We start from the raw sequence: 14,275 nt of genomic DNA, 5'->3' as shown, positions 1-14,275 counted from the left end.
CTCTACCCCCTATCTACACCCATCTCTACCCCCTATCTACACCCATCTCTACCCTCCTCTCTACCCCCATCTCCCATTCCACACAGTATGGGTGCTGAACAGGCCACTCCAAGGAGCTGAGCGCTACGATACTTGGTTACCTCTCATGCTTCTGGGGGTGGCAGGTAGCCTAGTGGTTAAGAGCCTTGGGCCAGTAATCAAATCCCAGAGGTGAAACATCTGTAAATGTGCCCTTGAGCAAGGCACTTAAACCTAATTGCTCCTGTAAATCGCTCTGGATAAGAGCATCTGCTAAATAACTCAATGTAATGTGGCTAATATGGACATAAGGGGCGCAGAGGCATGAGGGCGCTTGTCGCTGTGTTCTGTGTCGCGCCCTGTATAATGGCCCTTGACCTGGCCCCTTATGTGTGGCCCATGTTCCATTGTGCTGCCATGTGCGTGAGTTAATACTCCATTAGGATTCATTAGCTCTCTTTGTTGCACTATTGTGCTCACCTTGTTGCCATATTGTGCTCCGTTGTTGCCATATTGTGCAGAGTCGCATGACCGAGAGGAGAGGAGGGCCCTGCACTCTACAGATGGGGAGTGGAGGTAGATAGGGATTGGGAGGTAGATGGGGAGTGGGAGGTAGTGGGGAGGGGAGGTAGATGGGGAGTGGGAGTAGATGGGACTGGGAGGTAGATGGTTTGGGAGGTAGATCGATGTGGAGGTAGAATGGGTTATGGGAGGTAGATGGGTTTGGGAGGTAGATGGGGTTTGGGAGGTAGATGGGGTGGGGGGAGGTAGATGGGGATTGGGAGGTAGATGGGAGTGGGAGGTAGATGGGGTGGGGGGAGGGGTAGATGGGGACTGGGAGGTAGATGGGGAGTGGGAGGTAGATGGAGTGGGGAGGTAGATGGGGTTTGGGAGGTAGCATGGGGTGGGGGGAGGGTAGATGGGGATTGGGAGGTAGATGGGGAGTGGGAGGTAGATGGGGTGGGGGGAGTAGAGTGGGGATTGGGAGGTAGATGGGGTTTGGGAGTTAGATGGGGAGTGGGAAGGTAGATGGGGAGTGGGAGGTAGATGGGGACTGGGAGGTAGATGGGGTTGGGAGGTAGACCAGGGAGTGGGAGGTAGATTGGGACTGGGAGGTAGATGGGGAGTGGGAGGTAGATGGGGTGGGGGGAGGTAGATGGGGATTGGGAGGTAGATGGGAGTGGGAGGTAGATGGGGAGTGGGAGGTTAGATGGGGTTTGGGAGGTAGATGGGGAGTGGGAGGTAGATGGGGTGGGGGGAGGTAGATGGGGTTTGGGAGTTAGATGGGAGTGGAGGTAGATGGGGTGGGGGGAGGTAGATGGGGAGTGGGAGGTAGATGGGGTGGGGGGAGGTAGATGGGGATTGGGAGGTAGATGGCGTTTGGGAGTTAGATGGGGAGTGGAGGTAGATGGGATGGGAGGTAGATGGGGGAGTGGGAGGTAGATGGGACTGGGGGTAGAATGGGGACTGGGAGGTAGATGGGGAGTGGGAGGTAGAGGGGACTGGGAGGTTAGATGGGACTGGGAGGTAGATGGGGACTGGGAGGTAGATGGGGAGTGGGAGGTAGATGGGGACTGGGAGGTAGATGGGGAGTGGGAGGTAGATGGGTGTTGGGAAGGTAGAGTGGGTGGGGGGAGGTAGATGGGGATTGGGAGGTAGATGGGGAGTGGGAGGTAGATGGGGAGTGGGAGGTAAGATGGGGTTTGGGAGGTAGATGGGGTGGGGGGAGGTAGATGGGGATTGGGAGGTAGATGGGGTGGGGGGAGGTAGATGGGGAGTGGGAGGTAGATGGGGAGTGGGAGGTAGATGGGGTGGGGGGAGGTAGATGGGGATTGGGAGGTAGATAGGGGTTTGGAGTTTAGATGGGAGTGGGAGGTAGATGGGGTGGGGGGAGGTAGAATGGGGACAGTGGGAGTAGATGGGGGGGGGGAGGTAAGATGGGGAAGTGGGAGGTAGATGGGGTGGGGGAGTTAGATGGGGAGTGGAGGTAGATGGGGTGGGGAGGAGGTAGATGGGCGTGGAGGTAGATGGGTGGGGGGAGGTAGATGGGCAGATTGGGAGGTAGATGGGGTGGGGGGAGTAGATGGGTGTGGGGGAGGTAGATGGGGTGGGGGGAGCTAGATGGGGAACTGGGAGGTAGATGGGGACTGGGAGGTAGCATGGGGAGTGGGAGGTAGATGGGGAACTGGGAGGTAGATGGGGAGTGGAGGTAGATGGGCGACTGGGAGGTAAATGGGGAGTGGGAGGTAGATGGGGATTTGGGGAGTCGATGGGGAAGTGGGGAGGTAGATGGGGTGGGGGGAGGGTAGTTTGGGGATTGGGAGGTAGGAATGGGGGTTTGGGAATTAGATGGGGGAGTGAGGTAGATGGGGTGGGGGGAGGTAAGATCGGGGTGGGGGGAGGTAGATGGGGACTGGGAGGTAGAATTTGGGGACTGAGAGGTAATGGGGAGTGGGAGGTAGATGGGGACCTGGGAGGTAGATGGGGAGTGGGAGTAGATGGGTAACTGGAGAGGTATGATGGGGACTGGGAGGTAAAATGGGAGTGGGAGGTAGATGGGATTGGGAGGTAGATGGGGAGTGGAGGTAGATGGGCGTGCGGGAGGTAGATGGGGGATTGGGAGGTAGATGGGGACTGGAGGTACGATGGCGACTGGGAGTAGATGGGGACTGGGAGTAGATTGGGGGACTGGAGGTAGATGGGGAGTGGGAAGGTTAAGGGTTACTGGGAGGTAGATGGGGACTGGGGGTAAAATGGGGAGTGGAGGTAGAATGGGCATTGGGAGGTAGATGGGGAGTGGGAGGTAGATGGGTGGGGGAGCGTACTGATGGGATGGGAGGTAATGGGGACTGGGAGGTTAGATGGGGGAGTGGGAGGTAGGGATGTGGACAGGATAGATGGGACTGGGGAGGTAAGGATGGGGAGTGGCGAGGTTAGATGGGGAGCTGGGAGGTAGATGGGGAGTGGGAGGTAGATGGGGAGGTGGGAGTGGGGAGGTAGATGGGGAGTGGGAGGTAGATGGGAGTGGGAGGTAGATAGAGAGTGGAGGTAGATGGGGGAGTGGGGAGTGGGAGGTAGACGGGGAGTGGGAGGTAGACGGGGAGTGGGAGGTAGATGGGGAGTGGGAGGTTGGGGCAGTAGGGAAAGACTGCAGATTGAAGAAGAGCAAGAAGAAGGAAGGAGACATTATAAATGGTGATTGCAGTTGTAATGAATCTTTTTGTAGAGATCAACCCTGATTATTCCCTTAAAGGCTCTCATCTCTATTCCTATGTGCTGGTGGCTTAGTGGAGGAGGAATCCAATCAGCGTTGTCATGGTCCAGAGCAGTTGAGGGCCACAATGCTCCTCCATTTTGTCTGAAGGACATTCCTCAGTCAATGAGATATGAAAGAGAGGGAAGAGAGTGATGAAAGTACCATCTCAAAAATAACAATAGTGAATGGAGGGAAATTCTCCCTCCTCCTTATTCAATATGGAGAAAAGAGAGAAGAATACATTCTGGCAGATTGGAATGAATCTCATTCTGAGACACCATTTTGAAACCTCCATTGTTATGTTAATTGAAACACTGGGAAGCATGTGTAAAACGGCGGGTCGGGTTAGAATATATCTTGATTGAATGCAACCCAGTGTTGTAAAGGTACTAGAATGTGATAATATCTTAGCTGGTTCCTTCCAGTGTGTGGCTTTAACCATCCATCTAGTACCACACCCACTATTCCTGCTTTTTGCCTGGTTGACTACTTCTCCTTAACATAATTCCTTGTTAAGGTCCAGAATTTGAGTATGATAGGTGATTGCTCGTTAAGTTCTGGAATTGGAGTGTTCCTATCTTAATAGGTGTATTGATCAGGGGGAACACAGGACAGGTTCGGAGGGATTTGGTCAAGCAGCACCACTTGGCTGCAGTTACACAGGCAGCCCAATTCTGATCTTTCTTTCAATAATTGGTCTTTTGACCAATCAGATCAGCTCTGAAAAAAGATCTGACGTGATAAGATCTGATGTGATTGGTCAAAAGACCAATTAGTGGGAAAACGATCAGAATTGGGTTGCCTGACACTGAGCAAGAATAAACAGGCTGGATTAGCAAACTTGTGGACAGTCCCAGACAGACAGACAGACTGACTAGCAGACCTGAGCAGAGGGATGTACGGCTCTGCAGACAGACAGGGCTGCTTACAGTCACACATAAAGTAGCCTATGTTGTGGTTAAGAGAGTAATGAAAGTGATCTCTGTTCTGGTGCTACAAGTAGTGTTGATTATGGCTCAGCCATGTCCAGTCATTATGCAAAGATATGTGGGTCCTTCTCCTTCCTCACCTCCTCCTTTCCCCCCTCATCCTCCATCCCCTCCTCCTCATTCCCACCCTCCTCCGTCCCCTCCCTCCATCCCTCCTCCCATTCCCACCCTCCTCCTTCCCTTCTCCCCCTTCCTTTCCCTCTCCTCCTCCTTCCCCCCCTTCCTCCTCCTCCCCCTTCCTCCTCTTCAGAGATGAGATGAGATAGGAGATAATCAATTATTTTCATTATGTGAACCCATGACAGAGCTGTCAAGGGCGGGGTGCGGGTCTCAGAGGAGCACTGTGGTCTTGTTGTATTATGTCTGTCTGTGTGTATACGTGTGTATATGGTCTGTGTTGTATACGTGTGTATATGTCCTTGTGTGTATACGTTGTGTGTATATGTCTGTCTGTGTGTATATGTCTGTGTGTGTATTATATCTTGTGTGTCTGTCTGTGATGTAGATGTCTGTGTGTGTGTTTGTCTGTGTGTATATGTCTGTGTGTGTCTGTCTGGTGTATTATATCTGGTGTGTTCTGTCTGTGTGTATATGTCTGTGTGTCTGTCTGGCACGTGTGTGTTGTGTGTTTGTCCTATGGAGCAATATGACACTGATGTGTGTGTGAGAAATTGTCTGCTTTCCCTACCTGAGATATATGAGTCACCATCAGTCATTGCTGTCCAACCATAAGAGCCAGCATCGAGAGCAGAAATCATCAAACATAATGTCTATCTCTCCTCAAGCCCTGCCCTCTCCCCACCTTTCATTTCTCTCTACCTCTCTTTCCTTCTCTCTCTCTCTAGTTAGTAAGAACTGGGATATAAGCTTCTCTCTTCTCTGTTGAAAGATCCATCCATCGCATTCCACTCTGTCTAAAAAGCGTGGGTTTTCTGTATTTTTCCACATCTCTCGCTCTTATTGAGAGTATTTATTTCTGTTTTCTTCATCCCTCTCTGCTGTTCATCCTCTGAGTACAATAACACATCTGACAGTGACATTGTTAGGTATGAGAATAATGTTTCACACCACCATCATCCATTGCTTTACCTTTAAAGAGGAGATAGGAGAGGACTGGGGACTGGGAGGAGGGGACAAGAAGAGAGATAGGAAGATGAGAGATGGGGACTGGGAGGAGGGGACAAGGAAAGAGATAGGAGAAGGAGAGATGGGGACTGGAGGAGAGGACAGGAAGAGAGATAGGAGAAGAGAGATGGGGGACTGGGAGGAGAGAACAAGAAGAGAGATAGGAGAAGGAGAGATGGGGGACTGGGAGGAGAGGACAGGAAAAGAGATAGGAGAAGGAGAGATGGGGACTGGGAGGAGAGGACAGGAAGAGAGATAGGAGAAGGAGAGATGGGGGACTGGGAGGAGAGGACAAGAAGAGAGGAAGGAGAGAGATGGGGGACTGGGAGGAGAGGACAGGAAGAGAGATAGGAGAAGAGAGATGGGGACTGGGAGGATGAGGACAGGAAGAGAGATAGGAGAAGGAGAGATGGGGGACTGGGAGGAGGGACAGGAAGAGAGATAGGAGAAGGAGAGATGGGGGACTGGGAGGAGAGGACAAGAAGAGAGATAGAGAGAAGGAAGATGGGGACTGGGAGGAGGGAACAGGAAGAGAGAGGAGAAGAGAGAGAATGGGGGACTGGGAGGAGAGGACAAGAAAGTAGATAGGAGAAGGAGAGATGTGGGGAACTGGGAGGAAGAACAAGAAGAGAGATATGAGAAGGAGAGATGGGGGACTGGGGAGGAGGGAACAGGAAGAGGATGAGAGAGAAGGAGAGATGGGACTGGGAGGAGAGGACAGGAAGAGAGATAGGAGAAGGAGAGATGGGGGACTGGGAGGAGAGGACAGGAAGAGAGATAGGAGAAGGAGAGGTGGGGGACTGGGAGGGGAGGAGGACAGGAAGAGAGATAAGAAGAAGGAGAGATGGGGACTGGGAGGGAGGACAGGAAGAGAGATAGGAGAAGGAGATGGGGACTGGAGGAGAGGACAAGAGAGAGAAAGGAGAAGGAGGATGGGGACTGGAGGAGAGGACAAGAAGAGAGATATGAGAAGGAAGATGGGGATTGGGAGGGAGGAGGGAACAGAAGAAAGATAGGAGAAGGAGAGATGGGGGACTGGGAGGAGGGACAAAGAATGAGGAGATAGGAGAAGGAGACGATGGGACTGGGAGAAGGAGGACATAAGAGAGGAAGGAGAGATGGGGGACTGGGAGGAGAGGAGGGAACAAGAGAGAGATAGGAGAAGGAGAGATGGGAGGCTGGGAGGAGAGGACAGAGTAGGAAGGAGAGATGGTGGGGACTGGGAGGAGAGGAGGGAACAAGAACAGAGATAGGAGAAGGAGAGATGGGGGACTGGGAGGAGAGGACAAGGAAGAGAGGAGAGGAGAGATGGGGGACTTGGAGGAGAGGGGGAACAAGAGAAGAGAGATAGGAGAAGGGACGAGATGGGGACTGGGAGAGAGGAGGGAACAAGAGAGAGATAGGAAAGGAAGAGATGGGACTGGGAGGAGAGGACAGGAAAGAGAGGAAGGAGAGATGGGGGATGAGGAGAGGAGGAACAGAAGAGAGATAGGAGAAGGAGAGGATGGAGACTGGGGAGAGGGACAGGAAGAGAAGATAGGAGAAGGAGAGATGGGGACTGGGAGGAAGAGGAACAGGAAGAGAGATAGGAGAAGGAGAGATGGGGGACTGGGAGGAGGGAACAGGAGAGAAGATAGAGAAGGAGAGTATGGGGGACTGGGAGGAGAGGACAGGAAGAGAGATAGGAGAAGGAAGGATGGGGACTGGGAGGAGGAACAGGAAGAGAGATAGGAGAAGGAGAGATGGGGACTGGCCTGTGTCTGTCTGTCGTGTGTGTGTGTGTTGTGTGTGTGGGTGTGTGTGTGTGTGTGTGTGTGTGTGTGTGTGTGTGTGTGTTTGTGTGTGTGTGTGGTGTGTGTGTTGTGTGTGTTGTGTGGTTGTGTGTGTGTGTGTGGTGTGTGTGTGTGTGTGAGCGACCTTCACTGTGCTATTTGTGTTGGTCGTACATTACATTAGGAAATGCAGTAGCAGATATAGTATATGGAGGTTGACGGAGCAGCAAATTGCCTCTTAGCACCTGTAACCAAAGGGTTAACCATAAACACCTTGGCAGCAGGGTCCTGGAAAAGGTCACCGCACACAGGGTCAACGGGCGGCCCAACAGGAAGTGTGTGTGCGCGTGTGTGTGCGTAAGCAATCAAGAGGGCGAGACGGAGGGGTATTGATGAGAGGAGGGTAGAGGAGGTGTAGCCTTGTAGTTGGGGGGACATTGAGCTAATATGGTGCTCTCGTACGCGTTTGATAGTTTGAAAGAATATGTCACTCACAGTACAGTTTGAGGTACATCTGATGGAGCTTAAAGCCCTCTTAGAGAAATACAAGGGTTTATCATTACTCTATATGGAGGCGGTGGAGTTATATTAAGAGGATTCTAACGTGACTCACATCAACAAACCATTTCACTTCCCACTAGCCCATAAACTGTGTTTAGTTGCTATTGCTTTTAAGGCCTCTTCTGGCCTACTTTCTGGGGATGCGCTCAGTGATCATATTGCTTTTCTCCATGGCTGTAACATCATTACAGAGTTCTATAGAAATACATCAGCGTTTAATTCAAGTATATTGAAAGACATAGAATAATGGTTGGTACTAACAAGTGTTTCTGTACTAGCTGGTCTTTCAGACAGCCCATTGCACCTGGGCTGCTCTTCACTCTATCACACAGGCGTGTCTGCCTTGATTACAGAGCTGATTCATTCATTAATGTCATTATGATGTATTCATGTCAGGGAGGGAGAGGATGGCTGGTTGGACATGATAGACTACCATTGTCACAGAGAGAGTCTGCTGTTCAAATGCCTGTCCCTCTAGGTTCCCTTACTTTAAATGTAGCCTACACTTTGCTTGTAAATGGACCTATTCTTCCTTTTCTAAGTTTTGACCTTTCTTTCTTCTCCCTCTCTCCATGTTCCTCCCTCTGTTTCGGTGTAATTATTTACCCATTTAGTTAAATGGGGATTCTTGATTGAAGAGAACGGTGTCAGCGGGGGAAAATGCTGAGTAAGACTAGTCCTGTCGCAGAATAACTTTCATGCAATGCAGGAAATGTAAAACTTGTAGTGTTTTTGAAGTTAAAATGGCTTTTCCTTTCAGAAAAATGTATCAACTCCTACAAAAATGACGATTCATTATAATCCACATAATGGCTTAAATGAAAATTGGCTTAAATGTGTACTCTAACTGTATGCATTATTCACGATTTCCCTGGAGAGAGAGAGAGAGAGAGAGATGGGGGGGGGACTGTTTTCTAGGTTTGGATTTGGTTGCTTTCGGGGACTTAGTGTGGAGTGTAAAGTGCATATAAAAGTGCATATAAGAGTAGCCAGTTGTGTTCTAGGTATCTAGTGGGCATGTTTTCTGCATGCACGTGTTTGAGTGTGAATAAGAACCAGCGTCAGTTGGGGTTTTAGCAGCAGCAGCATGGTAGCCATGGAGACGTGACAGACAGGGGACGTGTCTATCCTGTTAGCCTAGACACTTCCCCTGTCTGTCACCTCTCCATGGCTAAACGGATAGACACTTCCCCATGCGTCTGTCACCTCTCCAGTGGCTAACAGGATAGACACTTCCCTGTCATGTAACACCTCTCCATGGTAACAGGTTAGTACACTTCCCCTGTTTGTCACCCTCCATGGCTAACAGGATAGACACTTCCCCTGTCTGTCACCTCTCCAAGGCTAACAGGATAGACACTTCCCCTGTCTGTCACCTCTTCCATGGCTAAAAGGATAAGGCACTTCCCCTGTCTGTCACCCTCTCCATGGCTAACAGGATAGACACTTCCCCGTGTCTGTCACCTCTGTCCAAGGCTAACAGGATAGACACTTCCCCTGTCTGTCCCCTCTCCATGGCTAACAGGATGACGACTTCCCCTGTCTGTCACCTCTCCAAGGCTGAAGACAGGATAGACACTTCCCCTGTCTGTCACCTCTCCAAGGCTAACGGATAGACACTTCCCTGCTGTCACCTCTACAAGGGCTAACAGGATAGGACAACTTCCCCTGTCTGTCACCTCTCCAAGGCTAACAGAGATAGACACTTCCCCTGTCTGTCACCTCTCCAAGGGCTAACAGGATAGACACTTCCCCTGTCTGTCACCTCTCCATGGCTAACAGGATAGACACTTCCCCTGTCTGTCACCTCTCCATGGCTACCAGGATAGACACGTCCCCGTCTGTCATCTCTCCATGGCTAACAGGATAGACACGTCCCCTGTCTGTCACCTCTCCATGGCTAACAGGTAGACACTTCCCCTGTCTGTCACCTCTCCAAGGCTAACAGGATAGACACTTCCCTGTCTGTCACCTCTCCAAGGCTAACAGGATAGACACTTCCCCTGTCTGTCACCCTCTCCATGGCTAACAGGATAGACACTTCCCCTGTCTGTCACCTCTCCATGGCTAAAAGGATAGACACTATCCCCTGTCTCGGTCACCTCTCCACAGGCTAACAGGATAGACACTTCCCCTGTCTGTCAACCTCTCCATGGCTAACAGGATAGACACTTCCCCTGTCTGTCACCTCTCCATGGCTTACCAGGATAGACACGTCCCTGTCTGTCACCTCTCCATGGCTAACAGGATAGACACTTCCCCTGTCTGTCACCTCTCCATGGCTAACAGGTTAGACACTTCCCCTGTCTGTCACCTCTCCATGGCTAACAGGTTAGACACTTCTCCCTGTCTTCACCTCTCCATGCTAACAGGATAGACACGTCCCTGTCTGTCACCTCTCCAAGGCTAACAGGATAGACACTTCCCCTGTCTGTCACCTCTCCAGGCTAACAGGAATAGACACTCCCCTGTCTGTCACCTCTCCATGGCTAACAGGATAGACACTTCCCCTCTCTGTCACCTCCAAGGCTACCAGGTTAGACACTTCCCCTGTCTGTCACCTCTCCAAGGCTAACAGGATAGACACGTCCCCTGTCCTGTCACCTCTCCATGGCTAACAGATAGACACTTCCCCTGTCTGTCACCTCTCCATGCGCTAACAGGATAAGACACGTCCCCTGTCGGTCACCTCTCCATGGCTAACAGGGATAGGACACTTCCCCTGTCTGTCACCTCTCCAGGCTAACAGGATAGACACGTCCCCTGTCTGTCACCTCTCCATGGCTAACAGGATAGACACTTCCCCTGTCTGTCACTCTTCCATGGCTACCAGGATAGACACGTCCCCTGTCTGTCACCTCTCCATGGCTAACAGGATAGACACTTCCCCCTGTCTGTCACCTCTCCATGGCTACCAGGATAGACACTTCCCCTGTCTGTCCACCTTCTCCATTGCTAACAGGGATAGAGCACGTCCCCTGTCTGTCACCTCTCCATGGCTAACAGGATAGACACGTCCCCTGTCTGTCCACTCTCCATGGCTACCAGGATAGACACTTCCCTGTCTGTCACCTCTCCAAGGCTAACAGGATAGACACTTCCCCTGTCTGTCACCTCTCCATGGCTAACAGGATAGACACTTCCCTGTCTGTCACCTCTCCATCGGCTAACAGGATGACACTTCCCCTGTCTGTCACCTCTCCATGGCTAACAGATAGACACTTCCCCTGTCTGTCACCTCTCCAGCTAAACAGGATAGACACTTCCCCTGTCTGTCACCTTCTCCATGGCTAACAGGATAGACACTTCCCTGTCTGTCACCTCTCCATGGCTAACAGGATAGACACTTCCCCTGTCTGGTCACCTCTCCATGGCTAACAGGTTAGACACTTCCCCTGTTTGTCACCTCTCCATGGCTAACAGGATAGACACTTCCCCTGTCTGTCACCTCTCCAAGGCTAACAGGATAGACACTTCCCTGTCTGGTCATCCTCTCCATGGCTAACAGGATAGACACTTCCCCTGTCTGTCACCTCTCCATGGGCTAACAGGATAGACACTTCCCCTGTTCTGTCACCTCTGCCAAGGCTAACAGGAATAGACACTTCCCCGTCTGTCCCCTCTCCATGGCTAACAGGATAGACACTTCCCCTGTCTGTCACCTCTCCAAGGCTAACAGGATAGACACTTCCCCTGTCTGTCACCTCTCCAAGGCTAACAGGATAGACAACTTCCCCTGTCTGTCACCTCTACAAGGCTAACAGGATAGACACTTCCTGTCTGGTCACCTCTCCAAGGCTAACAGGATAGACACTTCCCTGTCTGTCACCTCTCCAAGGCTAACAGGATAGACACTTCCCCTGTCTGTCACCTCTCCATGGCTAACAGGATAGACACTTCCCCTGTCTGTCACCTCTCCATGGCTACCAGGATAGAACACGTCCCCTGTCTGTCATCTCTCCATGGCTAACAGGATAGACACGTCCCTGTCTGTCCCTCTCCATGGCTAACAGGATAGACACTTCCCCTGTCTGTCACCTCTCCGGACTAACAGGATAGACACTTCCCCTGTCTGTCACCTCTCCAAGCTAACAGGATAGACACATTCCCCTGTCTGTCACCTTCTCCATGGCTAACAGGATAGACACTTCCCCTGTCTGTCACCTCTCCATGGCTAACAGGATAGACACTTCCCCTGTCTGTCACCTCTCCAAGGCTAACAGGGATAGACACTTCCCCTGTCTGTCACCTCTCCAATGGCTAACAGGATAGACACTTCCCCTGTCTGTCACCTCTCCAAGGCTACAGGATAGACACTTCCCCTGTCTGTCACCTCTCCATGGCTAACAGGATAGACACGTCCCCTGTCTGTCACCTCTCCATGGCTAACAGGATAGACAGTTCCCCTGTCTGTCACCTTCCATGGCTAACAGGATTAGACACGTCCCCTGTGTACTCTCCATGGCTAAAGGATAGACACTTCCCCTGTCTGTCACCTCTCCATGGCTAACAGGATAGACACTTCCCCTGTCTGTCACCTCTCCATGCTAACAGGATAGGACACTTCCCCTGTCTGTCACTCTCCATGGCTAACAGGAAGACACGTCCCCTGTCTGTCACCTCTCCATGGCTAACAGGATAGAACACTTCCCCTGTCTTCACCTCTCCATGCGCTACAGGATAGACGACTTCCCTGTTGTCACCTCTCCATTGCTAACAGGTTATGACACTTCCCCTGTCTGTCACCTCTCCATGGCTAACAGGATAGACAGTTCCCCTGTCTGTCACCTCTCCATGGCTAACAGGATAGACACGTCCCCTGTCTGTCACCTCTCCATGGCTAACAGGATAAACACTTTCCCGTGTCTGTCACCTCTCCATGGCTACCAGGATAGACACTTCCCTGTCTGTCACCTCTCCATGGCTACAGGATAGACACGTCCCCTGTCTGTCACCTCTCCATGGCTAACAGGATAGACACTTCCCGTCTGTCACCTTCTCCAAGGCTAACGGATAGACACTTCCCCTGTCTGTCACCTCTCCAGGCTAACAGGATAGACACTTCCCCTGTCTTGTACCTCTCCATGGCTACAGATAGGACACTTCCCCTGTCGTCACCTCTCCATGGCTTAACAGGAAGGACACTTCCCTGTCTGTCACCTCTCCAAGGCTAACAGGATAGACACTTCCCCGTGCTGTCACCTCTCCACGCTAACAGGATAGACACTTCCCCTGTCTGTCACCTCTCCAAGGCTAACAGGATAGACACTTCCCTGTTGTCACCGTCTCCATGGCTAACAGGTTAGACACTTCCCCTGTCTGTCACCTCTCCATGGCTAACAGGATATACACTTCCCCTGTCTGTCACTCTCCATGGCTAACAGGATTACACGTCCCCTGTCTGTCACCTCTCCATGGCTAAACAGGATAGACACTTCCCCTGTCTGTCACCTCTCCATGGCTAACAGGATAGACACGTCCCCTGTCTGTCACCTCCTCCATGGCTAACAGGATAGACACGTCCCCTGTCTGTCACCTCTCCATGGCTACCAGGATAGACACGTCCCCTGTCTGTCACCTCTCCATGGCTAACAGGATAGACCACTTCCCCTGTCTGTCACCTCTCCATGGCTAACAGGATAGACACGTCCCCTGTCTGTCACACTCTCCATGGCTAACAGATAGACACGTCCCCTGTCTGTCACCTCTCCAAGGCTACAGGATAGACACGTCCCCTGTCTGTCACCCTCTCAGGCTAACAGGATAACACTTCCCCTGTCTGTCACCTCTCCATGGCTGTCCACCTCTCCATGGCTAACATCTCCCGTCTGGATTACTGCAACTCGCTGTTGGCTGGGCTCCCTGCCTGTGCTATTAACCCCTGCAACTCATCCAGAACGCCGCAGCCCGTCTGGTGTTCAACCTTCCAAGTTTCTCTCAGTCACCCGCTCCTCCGCTCTCTCCACTGGCTTCCAGTTGAAGCTCGCATCCGCTACAAGACCATGGTGCTTGCCTACGGAGCTGTGGGGAAACGGCACCTCCGTACTTCAGGCTCTGATCAGGCCCTACACCCAAACAGGGCACTGCGTTCATCCACCTCTGGCCTGCTCGCCTCCATACCTCTGAGGAAGTTACAGTTCCCGCTCAGCCCAGTCAAAACTGTCGTGCTCTGGCACCCCAATGGTGGAACAAAGTCCCTCACGACCCAGGTCAGCGGAGTCAATCAGCACCTTCCGGAGACACCTGAACCCCACCTCTTTAAGGAATACCTAGGATAGGATAAAGTAATTCCTTCTAACCCCCCCTCCCCCCTTAAAAGAGTTAGATGCACTATTGTAAAGTGGTGTTCCACTGGATATCATAAGGTGAAATGCCACCAATTTGTAAGTCGCTCTGGATAAGAGCGTCTCTAAATGACTTAAATGTAAATGTAAAGGATAGACACTTCCCCTGTCTGTCACCTCTCCATGGCTAAGCAGGATAGACACGTCCCCTGTCTGTCACCTTCTCCAAGGCTAACAGGATAGACACGTCCCCTGTCTGTCACTCTCCAA

This window comes from Salvelinus sp. IW2-2015, unplaced genomic scaffold (assembly GCF_002910315.2).
Source record: "Salvelinus sp. IW2-2015 unplaced genomic scaffold, ASM291031v2 Un_scaffold2393, whole genome shotgun sequence".
NCBI classification, from domain to species: Eukaryota; Metazoa; Chordata; class Actinopteri; order Salmoniformes; family Salmonidae; genus Salvelinus; species Salvelinus sp. IW2-2015.
The sequence above is the reverse complement of the archived record's forward strand: the minus strand, read 5'-3'. Positions refer to the sequence as shown.